Raw genomic sequence first — 16938 nt, 5'->3', positions numbered from 1 at the left:
CAACACCCTCTCAGGCAGATATAGCCCTGCTCCAAAATGCTATGCAAAATGTGGCTGATGCTTCTGAATTAAACAATGTGAAATTGGCACTTGAATTTTTGCAAAATACAGTATCAAATTTGCCCACATCACAGGAACTTAAAAATATTAAGAGAGCTGTGAATCGCATATTGAAATCAGAAGATATCAAAAATATCCAAGCAGAGATCAAACATCTCACTCAGACAGTGGCCACTCTACCAACCAATCAACATATTAATGAACTGCATGCACTGTTTGAGGATATCAGAAGACAGGTCCATGATCTTACTGCTCAAAATTCAAAATTGGCAGTTGTTGAAAATTTACAGCAAATTGTTGCTAATATCAAGCAACAGCTAGGGACCATGGAATCCGATCAAGCAAATGCTCTGTCTGTTTTTGCCACCCAGCTACAAGAAATTGTGCAACAATACAAAAACTTGTTGTGGACATAAAAATCAAGCCAGGCCATGATGATGTTGTTAGGACTATCAATGAGCATCTTGAATCTGTAACAAGTAGATTGCTCACAGCAGAAAAAGAAATAACAGGCATAATTGAGAATCCAAAACATACAGTAATTCTTGAATTGTACAGCATCCCCAACAAAGAATATGATTCTCCATTTACACCAGGAGGCAAAATATATATGCTGTCCCCTGCACAATTTTATTACCAGTTTTTTGTTGGGGGCAAATTGAGACCAATCAAGATCAAATATTGGCTTCAACCACAGGCACACCACTACCCCACCTTATCAATAACAAATGCTGATAACAAAGTAAAAATCACCAGTGTAGAATTAGAGGATTTTACAGATCCCAATACATTAGAAACAGCATATGTTGAAGATGATGGCTCTTTGGAATTTAAAATACAAATAGGGGACAAATTATATTTAGAAAATCCTGCAGTATCAGCTGCTGAACACCCCATAGTTGCAATATTCTTGTTTACATATTATGTCTAGACAAATTATTGTTGATGAATTACACAGACAAGCCAGACATAATTTTAAGAGACTCCCAGAAGTCACAAAGGGCATAGATGATTTATGGCAGAGCGACTTGATTGAAATGGCAAGTGGACAGATGAAAAACTTAGACAAAATCAACAAGGGCTACAAGTATCTACTCACTGTAATAGACACATTTTCAAAATTTGCCTGGGCCGTGCCACTCAAATCCAAGACTGGGGCATGTGTTACAGAAGCCATCAGAACAATCATCAATCAGAGTGGAAGATCACCGCGCTATTTGCAAACAGATAATGGCAAAGAATTTTATAATTCAGTGTTTCAACAATTTATTAAAAGCCAGGCAATACAACATTACTCGAGTTACAGTGATCTCAAGGCCTCAATTGTAGAGAGATTCAACAGAACCCTAAAAAATCTTATGTATAAACAATTTACCCTTCAAGGTAATTATAAATGGATTAATATTCTTCCAGAACTTCTACATAAATATAACAACTCGGTCCATTCCACAATCAACATGAAACCCTCTGAAGTAACTTCATCTGATGAGCAAAAATTGATCAGCACTGTTTATTATCCTAGATACCAGCCAACAACAAGAAAGGCCAAATACAGGGTGGGTGATCAAGTAAGAATCAGGAAATATAAGCACTTATTCAAAAGAGGCTTTACAAGAAACTGGAGCACTGAATTATTTACAGTGGTTCAAGTTAAACCTGGGACCCTTAACACATATATAATAAAAGACCACCGAGGAGAAATTCTCAAAGGCAGGTTCTATGAAGAAGAGCTCAGCAAAACTAAACAGCCTGACACATATCTCATAGAAAAAATCATCCGCAGAAAAGGCAACAAGTTATTTGTCAAATGGCTAGGACTCCCAGAACACAGCTGGATCGATGCAAACAAAATAATAATATGAGCACCTGGGATGTTATAAAAAGGCTGCCAGAACCTGAACAGCAGAATAAGAGAAATGGGAAGTTGCTACCTGATAATATTAGGTGTCTTATTGTTGGGCCATCTGCTTGTGGTAAAACTACACTAATGGTTGATAATTTTTTATTGGCACCCAACTGGTTAGACTGGAAAAACAGGCACTTGTATATCTTCTCTAAGAGCTTGGAACAATTAAAATATCAGCAGCTGATGAAGCTATATGATGGATTGGATATTGCCACTTTTGAACCAGATGTTAAGCCACTCCATGAATGTCTCGATAATTCTGTTGTTGTGTTTGATGACATTATACTGGATAATCAAAACAAGGTTAGACATTTTTTTACACAGGGCCGACACAAAAACATTGATTGCTTCTACCTGGCACAGACTTTTTCAAAAATACCCAAGCAGCTGATCCGAGACAACAGCAATTTTATATGTGTGTTTCATCAAGACCATACCAACCTCAAACACATACATGATGAATATGTAGGTGGGGACTTGAGCTACAATGATTTTTCCAAGTTTTGCAGTTGGTGCTGGAACCAGGACAGTTATGGGTTTGTCACAATTGATATGACAAGAACACCTAATACTGGCAAATACAGAAATAAAATCAACAATTTTCTAGACATTGAAACGTATATAAATAACCATGAAAAGGCCAATCATTGATGATCTTAAATTAAGAGATTATCTTGTAAAAAGATTTAAGGGATGGAAATCAGAGAACCGAGGAATTTATGAAAAACACAAACAAACAGAACAGCCTATAATTGATGCTATTGGTGTATTAGGTAAGAATATCAAAACTGTTACAGAGCAAAATCAAAATTTGATCACATAGCTTGTACCTGTAGCTGCAAGAAACATATTAGATTATCCATTCACCCCACTTTCCAGTATTCATACACCTAGTCCTATTGCTCCTAGAAGAATTGAAGCTACTCAGGATCCTATTGAATTGGGTCTTCTTGCTCAAAAATATTTAACCACACCTAAAGACAATAAAGATGAGGTGTTTGGCTTATATGCTGACACAGAGCATGATGGTAGCATCATACATAGAATTGGCAATTTCAGAGTAACATTTATGGGAGATGATCTGATTGTATATTCAGAATCTCGTCTTGGAGAAAAAGGTGCTTTTGTTAAGTACCCCGGCACACCTGGATTGTGGGAATTGATGACTAGGAAAAGGCCTGTCAGCTATACAGATCAAGATTATGAATATTACAAAGAAATATTAATAAAATCAGATGCTCTATACCAGAACAATGATCCCACACAAAAAAGAGTCAAGTCTAGCAGTGGGGCAAAATACAACAATTTAATCAAGCCCATATGGTCACAGATCAAGACTGGCAGTGGAATCAAACAATACAACACCCTGCCCAAATAATTTGTGTGGGTTGATGATGTCAGGAAACTTGTAGATAAGTTATTGGTAATAGCTGGGGAGGAAAATGCTGGCAACCACAATTTTTACAATGAAAAGGTTGGAATTATGGACATGATAAGCACAAAATTGTCTAATTTTATAGTGAATGACACTAAGGGGATTGGATATCTTATAAAAATTATTAATACTCTACCACCTAAATTTTGGAATATTTCTGAGGGTCGGGGGCTTGTTAATGACATTATAAACAAGCTGCAATTTGAACTACACATTCCAGGCTATCAGTATTGTGGTCCAGGCACAAAATTGGACCATAGATTAAACAGAGGTGATCCTGGTGTTAATCCCCTAGATGCTGCTTGTAGAGACCATGACATAGCATACAACACACATTCTGATCTTGACAAGAGACATGTTGCAGACAAGAAATTAGAAGAGGCTGCATTTGGTAGATTTGTAAGCAAAGATGCATCTTTGAGTGAAAAAATAGCAGCATTGGGAACCACCATAGCTATGAGCACCAAACAAAAATTGGGGTGGGGGTTGTGAATATGTATATAATAAACCTACAATGAAGGCCAAGGGTGTTATGTATCAAATACCTTATGCAGGTCTTAAATCTCTTGGGCCTATTGACAGCCTTTTAACTAAAAAGCAGCGCAAGAAAAAAATTCTTGTCTTGCAAAGGGTCATGGTATGAAATTGTTGCTTAGCACCCCCAATTAAAAAAATTACAGCAATCAAGAAAAAAATCACATGTGGGGGGATTTATATTTACCATCCCGGCCATCTTAGCTGCTCTCGGGTCTGTGGGGAGCTTGGCTGGGGGATCAGCTGCCATAGCAAAAACAGTAATAGATGCCAAGAAAAATAGGGCAGAATTAGATGAGCAGAAGCGCCATAACCTGGCCATGGAGAAACAAGGCAAAGGTGTTAAGAGAGCCATGAATAAGTTTAAAAAAACAAGAGCCGCTTACAAACCAAGATATTGAAGCTTTAATCAAGCCACTGGGCATCAAACATTTTAGAGGTGTGTACATGTCTGATTCTTTACCAGAACAACCACTCAACAAAGAGTGTGGCATTGTTAATTTGGATGAGTACAAAAATCAGGGCACTCACTGGATTTGTTATCTTAAATATTTAAAAAATGAGGCATTTGTGTTTGATTCATTTGGAGGTGTTCCACCTGAAAATTTAATAAAATATCTAAAATCAGCTAATCTTTATTACAATAATGCCCGTGTTCAAAATTTCAAAGACGTTAATTGCGGACATTTGTGTTTATCTGTTCTTAGATATATGTCTCAAATAAATAAACCATCAATTGAAGATTTTCAAAAAGCCTTGTGGTATTTAAAACATCATGGGGGTATTCCATCTCACCAGCCAAAATTCAATATTAAAACTCAAATTACATGATGACATAGTGTATCCCAAAACAATAGCTCTCAGAGCATTTTATGGCATGTACTTAATCCCTAATATTACACACCACAACAAAATTGCAGTTGGGGATGAAAAAATTGTCATCACTCCAGGGCAATATAATCTGTCTACTCTAAATGCTCAATTACCCAGAGGTATTGTATTAACTCAAAATTCTGTCACTCACAGAGTAGAGATTGCATCTGCCACAGAAACAGTGGATCTGGGTACTATAGGAGAGCTGTTGGGCTTTGAGAACAACACAAAACTTGAACCGGCCATCAAACACACTGCTATGAATATACCTAAATTCTTAGCCATAGAGACTCTGAATATTCACTGTAATGTGGCAGAGGGTATGATCACCAAATCAAATAGCATAGGCACTCACAAACAAACTGGCATCATTGCAACATTCAAACCTAATTCTGAATTTATGGAGCCCATCATCTACAATCCATCCCCAAAATTATATTTTCCTGTGTGCCATAATAGAATAGATTATATTGAATTGATGTCACTAATGAAAAAGAAGAATTAGTTGATTTTGCTGGAGCCACAACAACTGCAATCATAGAGATTAATATTTAAATAAAAATACATACAAGAAAAAAATGGAAAATATTGAGAGTTATGAGCTACAATCATTCCCCCCAAACAGGAGGACATTTGCAAATTTAAATCAACCCAACACAGAGATTGAGGTTGATCTTGATGTAGGGGATGGCTTTATACACCCGCACAGAGCAGATCTATACATCAAATTTGATGTTGTAAAGCTCGATGGAACAGATTATCCGGCAAATTCAAATATAAGATTGGTAGATAATTTTGTGCCACATCTATTCTCTGAAATTGAGGTCAGAAAGCGTGGCGTTGTTATAAACAGAGTGGATTATCCCGGCATTACCTCCACAGCTTTGGCCACACTAAAATTATCCAAAACCGAGGCTTCTTACTACAAAATAGGTGGATTTGAGGCTGGTGATAAGATATTATCTAAAAACCACACAGTGCTGTTCCCCATGCGCCTGTTGCCAGGATTCTTCTCAGATTACAAAGATATTATGTGGAAGGGTGGTTTAAGAATCACATTTAGAAGAGCTGCAAATGATGATAATGCTTTGATGAGGTACAGTGCAATAAACTCTACAGGGGAAGCTCTGCCTAATACCCTACCAGATGCAGGCAAATGCATTATTCAGACTATGGAGCTAAGAATCCCTGTTGTTGAATATGAGGCCAGTTATGCTCTTAAATACAAAGCTGATATAATAAAAAATCCACAGATTCCTCTACAATTTTATACATATCAATGTGTACAGAAGCCCGCAACTGGTACCTATTATGAGTTTGATGCTACAAATTCATTCTCCAGTATACAATATGACATGCCGGATTTTGTGGTGGTATTGTTTCAGACTGGAAGACACAATAATCAGGAAAAAAAATCAAGTAAATTTGATAGCTGCAACATCAAGAACATTTATCTTAAAAATGGCAGAAATGAGGTATTTCCTAGAGAAAATTATAATTTAGACATGTCCAAGGATGATTTCCTCAAATTATATGAAGCATTTACAGCATTCAAAAGGGTCACTACAGGCAATACTGACATGTATTACACACCAGATGAATTCAAAGCACAGAGACCCATGTTTGTAATCAACACTTCAAAAAGAAAACAAGTTGTGGTTAATGACAGGACAAATATTAAAATTATCTGTGAATTCCATGAGGCATTACCTGATGACACCATATGTAGTGTTATTCTCATAGGTGAAAAATCATATGTTTATGATGTAAGAAATGAGAGGGTCACAGAGCAATTCTAGAAGAATTATATTATCTTAATACTAGATATACAAGTTGAGCCTGGTGCCCAATTGAACTTAAACCGGAAGTAAATGTGTGTGTGTGTGTGTGTGTGTGTGTGTGTGTGTGTGTGTGTGTGTGTGTATGTGTGTGTGTGTATCTTGGCCTAGTTTTAAGTGTGGCCAAAAAAATATCAAGAGGGGCATATTTTTAACAAATTTATGGACAACAATCTCACAGAAGTGCCTTTTATAAGTGTGGGCAAATCTGCCCGAGGGGGGTTCATACTTTCCGAGAAATTCCCGAGGGCGTTTTTACAAAAATCTTGGATTAGACAGGGTTCCACACTTGAGCAAAAAGCTCATATGGGCATGTTGAGCTAGTTTTAAGTGTAGGCAAATCTGCCTGAGGGGGGTTCATACTTTCCGGTCCTGGTTATAGTATCAATCCCACTACTAATTATTTAAATACTTTCCACCCAGTATAGGCTACACACTTTGATGTCCTAATTTCACCTAGTTCTGTAAATGGCTTGAGTATAACTTAAATGGGCGATGTGTCAGATTAATGGGAGACTTTCTAAGGAAGGAATTATCTTTTATGCTGTTAGGCAGGGATATTCATTTGGTCCCTTATTATTCCTTACTTGTATAAATGACGTAGGAAACTCAACTAAGAATAGTAATTAATACTTAATGTTTGGCAATGATATAAAAGTATATAAAGAAATTATATCCAATGACGACCTTAGAAGTCTTAAAACTGATATTAACTCGGACAATAAATTGTTATCAGTTAATGCGTTAGATTGGAACAAAGATAGATAGTAGTGGTAGCAAGCCGGTTGACGGGCAGAAAATGGATTTCTGGTCACAGGTTTTTATGATGTATGTTAACCTGTTGTTAACTCGGCGTAGCCTTTTACGATGTATATTTAACAGTTTTGCCAGCTTATTGTAGCTTTGTACGCGGTATCGAAAATGGGACTCGTCAGTGTTGCCAACCTCCCCCGAAAAAATTGCTATAATTTTTTCATGGCCTTTCTTGGCCTAACCTAACCTAAATCAAGGAGCTGGCAACCCTGTCGTAGCCTTTCACGCTGTATATTTTGAGGGCTCACAGCCTTCCACGCTGTATGTTAATCTCACCGGCAGTGTTGCCAACTCGACGTAGCCTCTCACGCTGTATAATTTGAGGGGCTCACAGCCTTTCACGCTGTATGTTAACCTCACCGGCAGTGTTGTCAACTCGACGTAGCCTTTCAACTGGCAACTCATGTTACCCTATCAATCGGAGTGTTGCCAACCCAACCTAACGTAAATGGATGGCATGTAGTGCTGGTGCACCGATTTTGCGCCTGGAAATGGGGTTCGTGGAGTTTGCCTTACGGTGCTCAGTGATGACGTAGTGTTCCAAATCGCGCGCATAAAAATAACCATGCCTATGAACTTGTTCGGGTTCAAAAAGCAGACTTGTCATGGAAGCGCCGAGTCAGGCTGCAATTATTCTATGCTGCGTATTCTAGCTTCTTGCAGTCTCCTACGCTGTGTGTATTCTAGCTTTCTTGTAATCATCTACGCTGTAGTTTCGCGAGGGGAATCCTGGTGGTGTCGACCAGATGACACGTAACGAGCGTACTCCCCCAAGGTTCTGGATGCCTATTTTGATAAACGCAAAAGTAGACAACACGCACGCGTATAGCTCACACCCCTGCTCGATCTGCTTTTTCTGTCATCAATTTGCTTGTATTATGTGAGTGGCTGTTGCTGCTACAAGTTTCTAGGATCTACTAGAATTGTTTACCTTTACGTGACTCGCTACGTGTCCTCACAACACTGATGATCGGTGCTGAAAAAAATAGATTAATGCACACTGAGTGGAATTTGAACCCAAAACCACCAGCTTAATCCGTAACATGCGACTACGGCAACGCACCTATGCTCCACACAAACGTATTATGTAAAGGTATGAAACCAAAATGCAATATATACTGATTTTAGAATTCTAATTTTTAAAAATTGTAGTTCTATACAGACCCCATATGTTAACTGTTTTTTCCCCCCTACTGTCGTGACAAAACATAACGGTATTTGTAGTGTCCGTGATCTTGTTCAATTTTCCGGTCTCGTAATCTTCTGTTTCCTGTTTATTTTTCTTCCTCATGCAACATTCGCTTCTAAAAGTGTAAAGCGAAATGCATGCATGCTTAATGTTTGACTTCTTTATTTCTAGTTCGACATGAGATACACACAATTTTAATTTTTGAAGTACAGTTAATATTTTTGATTAATTTTACTGTCCAAACGTGAACAAATTCACTAAAACTAATTTTGTGTGGGAAACCTGTTGCTCATATAACAAATTATGTATGTATTAAATATATAATAACGTATAAATTATGACAAATTTGATACTACCAAGGGGTGCCAAGGGGACACAGTGCGAATTGCCATGGTGGGGGGGATCATGTTGCCAGCACCATATAGGAGCAAACAAATGTACTCGCAGAGTGTGGGGAACTCGGACAAGATCAACTTTTTTCAATACTCAAATATTTTTAAACTACTTCCGGTAGCAATACGATTAGCTGAAGACATAGGATAGAGCGCTCTTGAGTTGACATAGCTAATTGCTAGACGTCGCATATTGCTAAAATATCTTCTATTTGCATATTCCTCATACCGCCATTATGTTACTGATTAGTTTCTTTGAAATATCGCTAATTAGCTTACGCTATTTGAGCACAACAGTGTAAGAGACTAATTGGTGCATATGGTGATATGGGAGTATGTAAATAGTATCTTCGATTCAGATAGATGGATCGAATTGATACTGGGATATTTTGCATTTTTTGTAATAACAAATTAATTCTAGGTTTAAAAAAATACTGATACACACACACACACACACACACATTATTATAAATATATATATATATATATATATATATATATATATATATATAATATCACATCACCCCTTTCCCATTTAAAAATTTTGAGTTGAATTCAATATAGCGGACGTCCACTTGGAACACACCAAAGAAAAGACCAAAGTGGTTATCTCTAACACCAATGAGTTTCTGTTATAAACAATTGTATCCAGTCTAAGTCCTTTACTTTTTATAGACGGTGTTGAGGGACTTTTGAAGCACCCTCTAAGCCCTTAAATGCGACTTTGTCAACATGAGATCAATAATTACACAAACATTAATATTATATATATATATACACACAGAGTTATTTGCTATGATTTACGACTGAGTGTCTTGCTCTTAATTTAGCCATTACTGAATGATGGTCCGTGGCCCAGTCAGCACTTCATTACACTAGCATGCCTTCATTTAGCAATTAGAATATGATCTCTCTGATTATCAGTTCTACCATCTGGAGAAGACAAAGGATATTTATGGATTGATATATTTATGTTTAAAAGTGGCGCTCTACACAATTAAATTCTTTGACCTTGAGAAATTAATTAATCTTATAGCATTATCATTACTTAATTTATGAAGACTTTCATTACCAATAGTGTGTTTAAATGTCTCATCTTCACCAATCTGTGCATTACAGTCACCTAACAAGAGTTTCACACCATGCTGGGAAAATTTATTAAACATCTATTCTACCTTAGCATAACAATTATCTTGTGTATTGTTATTTTTATCTTCCGTTGGTATAGGGATGTCTATTAAAATAATTTTATACCACCTACCTTGTAAAACTTCATCCAATATACAAGTTATTATTTGTAGCTTTTCCAAAATCCGTGCGAATCGCATCGATGAAGATGAATGGTGAATTAAGAAAACAGATGGAGCCAAGTCTTACCTTGGGTTGGAATCTGGGATTATTGATTTTCTTGTGCGTTACAGGAAGCAGACCAACTTGAAAAGTGGCTTCTACTGATTGTTACTTAATATACATAACAATGATTCCTTATTGATTTCTCAAAATATTGTTATAATTTTTTAGGTCAAAGCACAGGAGAAGGAAGATGCACAGAATTTCGTCAAATTGGAATCTCATACATTTGGAGTTCCTCGTAGAGGATAGAAAAAATGGAAGACTATAAGAGTGGTGATCAAACGTGGCAGATAGAGAGAAGAGATGGTTTCGACAAGTTGATTGGACTTCCCAGGGCTCAGAAAGGCGGAGGATACCAAGTGAAGATAGCAGCATTGTTCGTTGCTTCAGCTTTGAAGAGGCAGAACGTTCGCTACAATCTTTCGGTCGAAGATAAATCTGCAGGGAAGTTTGATGACATCGTCTTTAAACTTTTTGAAGAGGAAAGACGCATACGATGTTGCGTCCAAGCGAAACACAAGGAAGTAGGATCCAAAATATTATTTCAGAATCTCCTCTTCTCGGAGAAGGGAGATTTCTCCCTGATCAAATACTTCCAGTCATTCCTGAATATTAGGGAAAACCAAGATTCTAAGGGAGCAGATGTGGATAAATTTATCATATACACACCAGCAATGCTTCACTTCGCCACCAATCACAGCGATGACATTACTTGGAAGATGACATACATGAATCATGTTCTGATCTTCAAGAGAGTAACAGACGACTATGGCTTCCTGGACAAGAGTAAAGGCTCTTTATTTCAGTTGCAACCAAATGACTACATCAGAAATCACTTGAAGGCAGCTGTAAAAGCAGAAGTAGCTGCAGATGCAGAAGTAGATTACTTTCTGGGGAATTTGTGGTTTGCTGTAGGACAGCCAACAGAAACTGAGATTGACAACCTTTTGGAGGAGAAATTGAAGGAAGCAAATACAGGAATCGAACCAAGAAAGTTAAAGGACAATCTGTGTACTGGCCTGGACAAATGGTTTAAGGAAGACAAGACGAAAGCTATATATTTTACAGAAATTGATGTTGCTAAGATTATATTAAAAATGTTTTCGGACACTTCAAAAGACAAACTAGCCTTGGCTAATGTTACATTCTCAGACTACGATGATCTCGATAAACTTTTTGAAAACAGTGAAAGTGCATTTCACACGGTTCCGTGTTCCCTAAAGCTTTGTTGTACAAAATACCTCACATATCCAAAGGGTTCCAAAGAGTTGTTTCTCTTGCAGCTCCAGGATTTCATGAAAGTGAAAAATATTTTTCTCTCTTCACTTCCACTGAATGGACCCACAATAATAGTTGTTGTAGTTGAAGAAGGAGACAATGTAGTTGAGGAAAAAAAAGCCTTGGAGTCATTAGTAAGAAGGATGCAAACTCCTAGTGTTAGCCATGTTTCAAAGTTAATTGTTGTTCAAAGAAATGAGAGCATGCAAGAAATTATGGAAGAAAACAATGTAGTTCCTTGGGAAGATGGAACTTACACTTTTGCAAGTCTCTCCAGTGAAACGCAGCATTTATTAATGCAAACGAGGGTAACGTTCCAAGGAAATTCAATTACTTTTAAGGAAATCTGCGGAGAGAATAATTTTCCAGCGTTAAGATCACATCATATTGAGATGTTATTATCAGGGCCAGAAGTAGTTATAGGTAAATATGTACCTAAGACAGAGACCACTGTCAACAGCTATGTTTCAAGAACAATTTATCTTGGAGGTTTTTTACGTGAGGAATATTTATTTAGTCTATCAGACGATGAATATGTTGTGATTACATCAAAAGAAGATGATTATCAAGCATTATTTAATAGATACAAACAAAGAGATAACATTTTCCCTGTGAATAGTGAAAAAACTTTTGAAACCTTTAATAAACTTCGTCTCTCGAATCCACGGAAAAACATCCACGTGCTTGAGAGTAAAAAGAAAGGCAATTCTCGACATTTGCAATGGCTTGGATCTCACGGTTCCCTGTTTACATTGAGATCGTATGTAGAGAAGAGTAAGAAATTTTACAAGAAGGAAACAGATCAGAGTCCAATTGTTGTAATAGCAGCTGAGCCAGGAATGGGTAAGACCACTCAGCTATCTCACATAGCAGAAGAAGTGAAGAAGCAGCACAGAGACTGGTGGGTTGTTAATTTAACCCTCAAAGACTTAGCTAGTAGACTCCTTAACATGAATATGGATGGAAGTATTACACATTTCTCTAAGTATTTGAGCGAAATCTTGTTGGAAGGAGAAACAACTCTTTCCAAGATCCTGTTTCAACACAGCTTTGAAGAAACAGGGAAGTTTATACTCCTATTGGACGGATACGACGAAATTGAATCAAGAGAAGAAAGGACGAAAGTGCTTCTAGTTCTTCAGAAGTTGAAGGATCACTCACGTGGACAGGTGATAATAACCACGAGACTCCATTTCAAGGAGGAGTTGGAGGAGGCGACTTCAACCTTTGCTTATCGCTTGGAGCCATTGAACGAGACAGAACAAGAGAAGCTGCTGGCAGAAGTTTGGATTAAGAATCTGGATGTTTCTTCCGATGATGAGAAATTAGAACGCGTGTATGTGTATGCACGAGAGGTAGTGAAACATTTCTGTAAGAAGGCCAACAAAAGGATAGGAAGCCTCATTGGCATTCCCCTGCAAGTTACCTTGCTGGCGGAGGTCTGTGAAGAAAGATGCAAGTTATTTTGCAACAAACAAGAAGCAGATAATGCTTCTGTGCAATTTCCTTTCACTAAACTATTTTCACTTTACAGTAAATTTGAAAATATGAAATGCGACAAATTCATAAAATGTGACGCAAACCATAGTTCTTTGTTTCGAATGAACCTGATCCACATGGTTTCCGAGGAGCACAGAAGCGTGTGCACAGAGAAAGCCCTTGACGAACTACTAACAGACAATTCACTCCGATGTGACTGTTGTCTGAGTATGTTGAGGAAATCACGGTTTCTGGATGAGCAGGATATTCTTAAGATTGGGATTTTGCACAAATCCGATAAAGGAAACATATCATTTGTCCACAGGAGTTTTGCGGAGTATTTCTTTGCAATACACTTAGCACAGATCATGACAAACGGAAGACCTTGCAAGAAATTGAAGAAACTGCTTAAGAGCAAATTTTATGAAGAAGGATATCAAGTAATAAGACTGTTTGCAGATAATGCATTAGCTAAAAGCAGAATCCACATTGCCGCTCTTACAAATGACGTCCATGCCCTTGGAGAGGAATTGGAAAACGGAGCAGACATTAACGAAAGAGATGCTCTTGGAAGAACTCCTTGTCACCTAGCAGGAGCCCATGAGTGCGAGGAAGCATTTGAGCTTCTGGTCAGCCGAGGATGTGACCTACAGGCTAAAGAAAATGTTGCACACTTTACACCATGTAAACTAGCTGTAGAACTCAGCAGTATGAAAGATTTCAATTTTTGGTCTCTTCCATGCCTGTACAAGAACGGAAGATTAAAAGAATATAACGAAATTTTGAGAGACAAGAATTTAAATGCGAGTGGACACTTAAGCACTTTCCTTCCAAGAGCTGTTTATAATGGTGATGTTGACACGATTAGGTTTATTCTAAAAAGCGCTGAACGTCATGATATTAAATTTTGGGTTGTTTTCCCTCGTAATTGGAAGGAAACTACGTCTATGTCACAGAGTCAAGTAGCCTGTTTGCAATTAATATTGGAGTTTATATTTAGAAGAAGAGAATTTTTGATGTTAAGGGAAATTCTTTATATGGGCTATCAAGAACATATCAAAGCTGTGTTTTCTGCAATGGTAGATTTTATGCATAAAAGGAAAGATTCACTCAAGGAGATAGTACTTCTAGCTATCTTCTCACAGTACGACGATTTAATGGCGATAGCATTTGATAAAATATCTGAAATCACCAAAGACTTTCCTTCTTACATTCTTCAACCTTTAGAGTCTCATGAGACGTTGGTGCATTTAGCAGTAAGATACGATTTAGATAAAGCAGTGAGATGTCTCTTTAGCAGGCTGCAGGAAGAGGGATCAGATATTTTGTCAGTTCTCTTCCCAGAGAATGTTCAAGAGGAGTCACTGATTCATCTAGCAGCCTATAAACTTAATTGTGGCCTGTTGCGCTTTTTCATTGACTTCATCAGAGAGAACAAAGGAAACGTCTTATTCTACCTCTGCCAACAGAATTCTGTTGGACGTACAACTCTGCATTGCGCTGTTGTCTGTCTTCACTCTGAATCAATACCATTGATTGTTGGGGAAATGAAAAGTGAGCAAACACCAATTTTTGATTTCTCGTTGTTGAACTCTGCTGAATATAATGATAAGGGAACATTTTTCAACTTCTTGTTTGAAAAAATCATGGCTCATGGAAATAATCTCTTGGCTTTTAGTATGCAGAAGGACTCCTTCGAACACAGCTTCCTATATTACTTGAGACAGCTCCATGATCACGAACCCGGGCAGTGCCATGGTACGAGTAAAATAGATGGTATTTGTGCTTTTGAATGGGTGAAGAAGGAATTGGAGGAGGAAATACAAAAGGTATTTCAAGCGACATCAACAACACATGAAGTAAATGACTTCATGGAATATTTATTTCTTAAAAATAACCCGGAAAAGAAAAGTACATTTTTCATTGCCTTGTAAGCAAGGGGTCCCGGGTTCGATACCCGGTGGAGGCACAAGTGGTTCGGATCCCACTTTAAACTGTAGGTCCAGTCCCGATTAGCCTTACTGTGCATAAAGTGGACTTAAAACAGCAACTCAACTCAATTGGTTTTCATAAAGATCACTTTGCGATTTAAGGCAATTGTAAATCTTCAAGTGAATCTTCAAATTATTGGAGTAGACTTTGAAGATCGGCCATTCTCTTCACATACGAAATAATGTATTTTGTCAATGTTTAATTCCTTTCATCGGAGGACATAATTTAAGCAGGAGACAATGAAGTGAAATTGGATATTTTGTTTCAGGAAGTTGCAGGCAGTTTGCATGTATTTAATTATTCATTTCTATCTTGTCTCTTTATTAGAACGCGTGCCATTAGTAGATAGGAGAAGGAATATTTAATCTTGATGTATAAATAATATTTTGAATAGAAAATATCATGAGCCAATAGTCTTGAAAAATGGCCTAAAAACTCCAGCGCATGGCGCCCCAAACTATGGAGCAGTAGCAGTGATGCATAATGTAATGGGAGGAAGTCATTTTTACATGATTTAGTAACTAAGTATAATGTTACCAAGAATGGTTGAATGCATGTTTCGTTTCATATTTTTATATCTTTATTCTTGTCAAATATTTGTATTTTATTCTTCTGTTCATTTTTTTCTTTACTAAGTGATATTTACTTCTGAGTCTGTATGTAAAAGTGCTGTATTTTGGAACTTTCTGTGACAACAGAATTTTATTAATCGGATCAGAATATGCTAGCTTAGTCAAGGATTCCTTGTTCGTAATTATGAGTAAGTAGCGAGAAACAACTTTAGAATTCATGTCTCCAACCACACAATCAAACAGACGTGTGTGTTAGGGGTGCGTGTATATACGCGTACACACGCATGTATAGTATTATAGTAAGCTCTCGAGTCTGACCACAATGCGCCTTGAGTTTCGACAACCCATCGAACTTTGCAATTCTTTTGCTTGCATACCACTCACGCTTTAAGAAAATTAGGATGATATGAACATTGTCGTGTTCTTGACACGGAGTAATACTCGCTCCAAGGTATGTTTGTTTAATGAATGCTGCTTGAAAATAAACGTGGAGGGCTTCCATTATATTTTCACTCCCTGGTATTAGTAGAAACTCCACATTTTAAAATTATGACTAGAACAATCTACAACATACGTGCACGCAATTCACAGAAAGCTAAGTTTAAACTTCCAAAATGTATCTCCCAAGAACATTAAATGGAAATCACCATATGTGAAACATCGAAATTTTTATAGTTATAATGCACATTTTTTATATAGGGGGTTTCTATCAATAAACAATGAAACATTTAAGAGAGAAATGAAGATGCAGTTTGTTCTTCAGTTGTTATGGAAGCAAGCAAATAGAGCCGGCTCAATGAGCATTACTATAATCTGTATTTGCATATAAGTATACCTCGTTTCCCTTCCTCTCCAGCTTAATTCAAATGACAAGAATGTTGTTTACATGAAATTGGAGCATGGACGCTTATAATAATCCACCGATTTTTCTGTGTAACTTCAACACTTTAGAAAGGCTTGCGACTTTTCAAAAACTCCATTGCATCGCCTGGGTCTAGAAAGAACTTCACATGAAGTATCACAAGACATTTTAAAGCTCTATAATACTTCATGAGAAAAGTATTTGAGTTATTTAAATGCCATTAATAGAACGTGATGTAATGAATTCTTATGACTCTGTAACTAGCCTTTGATATTTTGAACTGGAATTATGCAAGTATCGGTATCGGCTGGAATAGGTATGGGTATCGGCAAATGGTGGTACGGCTCATCCCTAAACATCAT

The sequence above is a fragment of the Lepisma saccharinum genome, chromosome 15, assembly GCF_977018435.1.
Source record: "Lepisma saccharinum chromosome 15, izLepSacc3.1, whole genome shotgun sequence".
Lineage (NCBI taxonomy): Eukaryota > Metazoa > Arthropoda > Insecta > Zygentoma > Lepismatidae > Lepisma > Lepisma saccharinum.
The sequence above is the reverse complement of the archived record's forward strand: the minus strand, read 5'-3'. Positions refer to the sequence as shown.